Raw genomic sequence first — 6,711 nt, forward strand, 5'->3', positions numbered from 1 at the left:
GTTCTCGGTACTAGAGGTTCCTTTATGGAATTGGTTAAGTATGACCCTTAATGCTCTGTATCTGATCTGTTAGCGCTAATGGATGTACCATATATGATTAAGCACGAATTTCTGATTTCTGTATATGATTTTGAAAAAGAATAAGAATTATGACTCTATTTCTGCTTTCTGAATTTGTTACGGGACATCATTTATTTAACCATTTACTTTGTTATTATTCACTTGGCTCCCACTCACTCTATTTATATTTTGTATGTAGGTGACCAAGCGCGTAACTAAGCCTAGAGTTGATGGCCTAAAGTTTGAGTTTTGAGTCAGCCAGGCACCCACCATGCCTCCCTGGAAGGTTTCTATTGAAAAAAGTCAAGTTTTGTGGACCAAGCTAAGAGTTTGTTTTGTTTAGTTTTGCTTTTGTTTATCTGTATACAAGACTGGTCCCTTTTGATAATACCTATACAGTATTGCATAACTTATGACCTTTCGACGTTATGTATACATATGTACAAAGTTTTAAATTATCTATCTCATGTATGTCACACAGCTATATGGGCGTATGTTTGTATTTGCTTCCACAACCCCTCCATTTATATGATTTTCAGGACATAGGCCTTCAGTAATCCCAAGATTACTGGTCGGTTATGACGCTAAACCTAAAAATACGGATTTGGGTCATGACACAAGGACTCACATTCCCCTCTATTGATTTACACAAATAAATAAACTCAAATAAACCGTAAGTTCTAATACTAGTTGTTAGGAAAAATAGATTATTTCCCACAAGTAAATCAATTTGTAGCACAGTTACCAAGAATGAATAGTCAAATAGCCGCTGCACTTTGCTTCGGAAGAGCAAAAAACAATATATATAAAGTATTGTTTATTCTTAGCCCTTTTATCAAAACCCTAACTGCTATCAAACTGAATATTAAATACCCATTAAGCCTCCAAAAGTCAGATATAATATATTAAAAATATATTATAACCAATACCAAATCAAACCAAATATTTTAATAAACCAATTGAGTCTCATACTCCACTAAGGCGGTATACCCAATATTTTCTATATTTCGACTTTTCTTCACTTGTAGAACTTCAACAACAATACAACCACTCAACCAAAACAAAATTCTACTATCTAAAAACAAATCACATGACCTGAAAACATATGACAAAGTTACCGAAAGACTAACAATCACCAAAACATCAAACATTAAACATTTGAAACATTAAAAAACAACAGAATGAAATTTTTCAACCAAAATTAAAAAAACAATGCATGTAATGCTTGCAGAGTAATGAAGCCACCATGACACATTCCAAGTTGGATTTCATTAATGAGAATCAAGACTAATTGGGTAGAGATCATGAGAAGTTGTAGAGGACGAGCCATTTTGTGCTATTTCTGATAAATCAATGAGGGTTTGACCTTCGCTTGAGTTCTGGCGTTGTAGCTCATAGTATTTGTCTCTAAGGGATTTGAACCTTAAGTCATCACCATATTCACTTTGATCCATCATCAATTCTTTGACACATATATCACCTTCAAGCATTCTTATTATTGCAGACATGGTCGGCCTAACCACCGAAGATTGATTAGTGCAAGATAAAGTCACTTTAATAATTTTTATTGCTTCCTCCTCGTTGAAATTGGAACCCAACTTTGGACCCATCAACTCTACTAAATTTCCTTTTTTTTGTAAATCAAGTGCCTGAAATAAGAACAACAAATGTATTCTCATGATAAGTAATAAGTCAGTAAAGAACCCAAGATATAAAGTAGCAATACACAACCAAGACTCGAGTATAACTAATTATAGGTCAATCAACGTGGACTTACAAAATTAAAAGTGAGTTTGACTCATAAAAGCAATGTTGTATTTTGGGTTTACGCTCTTGTTTTGCAGTAGAAATCCTTTTCATACTCAAAAATAAATATCAAGGATTATTGGAATATCTGTAATTATGAACACTGGTAATTCATTATCATTTAAATTAAGAGAGAATACCCAATCCAATTGAGAATTTAAAGCATTGGAAACAATAACTGTCAATCAATTAAAATCATACTTTAGACAACCAATTCAGGTAGTTCAATTGCCTTTGCATTAACTTGAGTTAAAGCAAGCCAATTAAGCTTAAATGGATTGGTCAATCCTAAAGTAAGGAAAAATGGTTTTAAATTGTGTCATCAATACAGTAGTTCTACATGCACACAAACAAATCATAAAACACTCACAATAGAGTGGGTCCCATAGTATGTGGGCCCCACCCCTTGTGAGTGTTTTGTAATTTGTTTATATGCAAGTATCTTTTTTCTATTGTCAATCAAGAGACTTCAAGAACTAGGTAATCTTACCCAATCAAGTAGACAAACATAATTTTCAATAGCACGATATTTCATGTTGTTCTCTCCAGCAATAATTTCCAAAGTGACAATCCCAAAACTGTAAACATCTGCTTTATGGGTTAAGTGACCCCATAATGCATATTCTAGTGACATGTACCCTCTACACAACAAACATTATTTTGTCAATCTTACCAATGTAAGCTTTTACGTACATGTACAACAACAACAGTAGTTTGACATGATAAATGCCAGCATACATGAGTAAATTTGGCAATTTTTCAAGCATTTGTTCAAAGTTTATGGCCATAAAAGTGTGGTAACTAATCAGAACTTCATTTTTTTTGTTACCTTAGTGAAATTTGAAATAGATTTTGTAACAATACAACACATCTAAACATTGAAAAGTTTATTGACATATATAAAAGCTATACTGTAACAATATAATTACTGTAAAAGTTGAGTTATGGATACGATTCCATTGTGGTAGGCTTGACTGTAATTTCCAATTTTGCGCTCAAATTTGGTTTCCATTGCAGACTTGTGGTATTTATACACAATATGGTCTAACTGTGGAACATATCTCTCTTACTCCAACTCCACCGTGGTCCATGAGTTGGTTAATCATTTATCCAAAGTAACTTTGCAAGTTACTACAATTTACAAAGATGAAAATACCTTTTTTCTTCTCTTTTTTAATTCATTTTGGAAACTAAGATACAGATGAAACATCAAGTTAACAATATTATCGTATTACAAGTACACGTAAGTCAATTCAGTAAATGTGGATGTATACAATGACCAACTATTCCATAAGTAAACTTGCATTGCAAATGCAGATAATCCAATTCAGTAAATGTGGATCTATACAACTACCAATTATTCCATAAGGCTACATTGGAAATGCAGATTCCTAACAAGAGACATCTATCCACAAAGGCTACCGGTTTCCCTGTTGGGGAACTTTCTTGGTCAAATGAGTTCACAAACATAAATTAGGAATTCTCAGTGTTTTAACAAATCAGAATCATAAAAAGTCAGCAAAAATGTGTTAGACAGGGATAACTGTTGGTTACTTCAACAATTTGAACTTGTAATTAATCAGCACTACTTATGTTTAGTCATGATTTGGAGATGAAAGAAAAGGTAATGGAATTATATCATGTTCTAAGGCGAGATTTTCTGATATACAAACTTCTGAAAGAATCGAAGAGCATAGGTCATCATTACGAGAAGAAAATTGGTAGCTTACATAGTTCCAGTAATTCTGGTGCTAATGTGGGTGTTCTCATCTTCATCAAGCTTGACCAAACCAAAGTCAGAGATCTTAGGATTAAGATCCATATCAAGTAGTATATTGGTAACCTTGATATCCCTATGAACAATTTCAATCTCGATTCCTCATGCAGGAATGCCAAACCTCCTGCTATGCCAATACAAATTCTTACTCTGGTAGGCCAATCCAATTCTAATTGGCATTCCTCTGGACCTATAATTAATAAATACCCAAATCATGAGGAGGGAAAAAAAAAAGAATATCAAAAATATATAACATATTCATTGTTAGTAATTGTGGTCATACTGTTTTCATATTGATCATACTAACTAAAAGAGCGTACACAATTGATTAAAAACTTTAAATTACCAAACAAAGCTCGGGCAAGGCTATTTTTTTCCATGTATTCATATACCAAGAGTAGTTGATCCCTTTCAATACAACAATAGTACAATCTTACTAGATTTGGGTGCAGCAAACCAGAGATCATTTCTATCTCATTAACAGATTCACGATTTCCTTGCTTTGATTTGAAAGAAAGTTGCTTAACTGCAATCACTGTACCATCTAATAAAACACCCTGTAATGGAATAACAAAGTTTTTATTTAGTAACCTTTAAAGCATGGAATGTACATCTCAACATGATTACACTAATAGAAAATTCAAACTGCACATTACAACGAAAAGATATAAATATATCTAATGGATTAGTATATACCTTATAGACAGATCCAAAACCACCTTCTCCAATTTTATTTGTTTCGTTAAAGTTGTTAGTTGCATCTTGTATTTGTCTGAAAGTAAATAAGCCCATTTGCAACTCCAGTCCTCTTAGATCAGCAAAAGAACAAGCAGAACAATTACTGCATCATCAAAGCAGTGACTTTGCTTTTTGGCCAAGTATTTAGGTATCCAATGGAAAAACACTAATCATTTGTTTGGTTGCGTAAAAGTTGGAATGAACAAAAAGAGCACTTGTAATCTTTCAGTGGATACAAATAATCCTTGCCTGTTATGAGGTTCCTGATTTTCTTTTGTTTATAAATCTAAGTACTTTTTTCTATATCCCACAACATTTGAAAACATGTCAATGTGTTTCTTTTACAATTTTTTTAAGGCAAGGACATTTTGAATTTTAAAGAAACAGTCAAAACAAGAAAAACTTGTGAGTCCGTTTTCCATCTTTAATTGTTGTTGAAAAATAGTAGTTTCAGGTGTTTGGAAAAGGCATACATCTTGTTACATTATTCTTACATCCTGTAATTGTTGGATTCTATGAAAGCTATTTGTTATCTATTCAAAATATAAAAAATCACAAACTGTGGAGTAGCCTTAAGCACCTTGTTCCCTTGAGGTATTGTTTTTTGAGTGGCCTTTCCGCCAAAAAGTAAATAGAATTACAATAATAAAGCCACAACTCCAACTATAATGAATATCTTCGTTTTCTTTTCTAGAGGAGGCTTGAAATCTGCACACACAAAAATAAAAAATAAAAAATAATTAGACAGAAAGATTGCTTGCTATCTGCAAGTTCTGTCCACAGCTGGAACAATACAATCATTCAAAATTCATATTATAAAAAATTATTTGATAATCAAAGACAAAATAACTAGGAAGGACAAAAACTTAGAAATTATGAGATTGCAAATTATCTCTGTTTTTAGATCATGAATTTTTAGGTCTCAAAGTTAAGGAATAACTTCTAGAATATCATGCATGGATCTCTAGCACAAGCATGAGAGAGAGAGAGAGTGCTGAATCGTCACTAATGAGAAAAGAAAAGAGGTTAGCCCCTATACATAAGAAAACAAACTAGATTCCACAGAAATAGCTGATATGAGAGGACCATGATTTCCTTTAGTGGGGACCACTCTTGTTTCTTTCCCTGCCCAATAAAAGCGAATCTCCATAGTATTATTCTTCACAAGTGTATTGAACTTTTGAACCACTGCCTTATCAACCCAATGTGCAATATTTTCTATATTAAAATCTGGCAAAACCAGTACATCCTGTAACAACAAATGAAATCAAATACGCTTTTGGTGCATCTAGAATGAACAATCACAATGTCTTTTTTGACAAGCACAATCACAAAGTCACTAAGTACCTGGATAAAAACATCAAATATGCGTCTTCCAAGACTTTGAAATGATTGGTTGTTTCTGAGTATTCTCTCAGCAAAATGAAGTGTAACTGTATTGCCCATTTGCTAAGCGATGCCCATAGTAAGTAAGAGACAAATGAGAGAGTCAAGCATTTGTGTACAACTGAGAGTCATCCATTGTGATAATTGATTTTTTTTTTTTTTTTGGCAACATAGATCCCATCTATGTCAGTATCCCAAAAGAGTCCAGTAGTACTAGTACCCCAATTCGGTGATACTGAAAGAAATTATGTTGGACTTCCTGTGTCTTCATCTGCTTCATATATTATGTTTCCAATGGTGGTTCTTGCTCCACCACAATTTATATGCAATGAATACTCCTCTGAAAATTACGTTCAGAAGTTATCACACATAAAAGGAAAAGAAAGTAAGAAGGGACAAAAGTTTCAAATATTTGTATATGTTTGAATTTGCTCTTGACACCTGAAAAGGTAAGCCAGATGCAAGAATCAAAATTTTGTTTCGGTGTGTTGCTTCAGTTAGCTTGGAAACGGATGCAATTACGGAACATTAGGGAGATGATAATTTTTAAACAAATAACTAAAGCCTTATAAATATTTACACAAGCTTAATAATTGAATTATTGAACATGTTTTAGGTCTACACATCTCTTTCCATAAAGAGTGAAGGCATATAATTTGGAAGTAAAACCAGTGCAAACCGAGAATCATCAAATTAATGTCAAACAACTCAATGTTATGGCACACATGCATATACAATTGTAATATGCACAAGGTTCCAGCCAAAAAATATTTACAAAACTATTAACGTTAATTTTTGGGAAAACAATATTAATAGCAAACAAAGGTCAAAGAGTATCCAAGGTGAGGGATGTCCTTTCGAAAAACAATTTTTTATTTATTTTTTTTTTAATTTTTTGTAAGAATAAGAGAAAGGTTCAATAAAGATCAAATAATATTGGAAAG

General features: G+C 32.8%; 2 pseudogenes across 1 annotated transcript; both read right to left on the minus strand.

The window, feature by feature from the left end:
• Positions 1-1,331: 1,331 nt before the first annotated feature.
• Positions 1,332-3,568, minus strand: LOC114291687 (putative LRR receptor-like serine/threonine-protein kinase At1g29720 pseudogene; annotated as a pseudogene).
• LOC114290888 (putative LRR receptor-like serine/threonine-protein kinase At1g53420) lies at positions 1,977-6,296 on the minus strand (annotated as a pseudogene). Its single transcript, XR_014341310.1, has 7 exons — positions 6,290-6,296; positions 5,729-6,107; positions 5,435-5,630; positions 4,953-5,089; positions 4,340-4,449; positions 3,990-4,200; positions 1,977-3,833 (listed from the first exon to the last, which is right to left on the minus strand). The product of XR_014341310.1 is annotated as a putative LRR receptor-like serine/threonine-protein kinase At1g53420 (transcript).
• Positions 6,297-6,711: the final 415 nt, after the last annotated feature.

The sequence above is a fragment of the Camellia sinensis genome, chromosome 9 (assembly GCF_055761805.1).
Source record: "Camellia sinensis isolate YWXY chromosome 9, ASM5576180v1, whole genome shotgun sequence".
Taxonomy (NCBI): domain Eukaryota; kingdom Viridiplantae; phylum Streptophyta; class Magnoliopsida; order Ericales; family Theaceae; genus Camellia; species Camellia sinensis.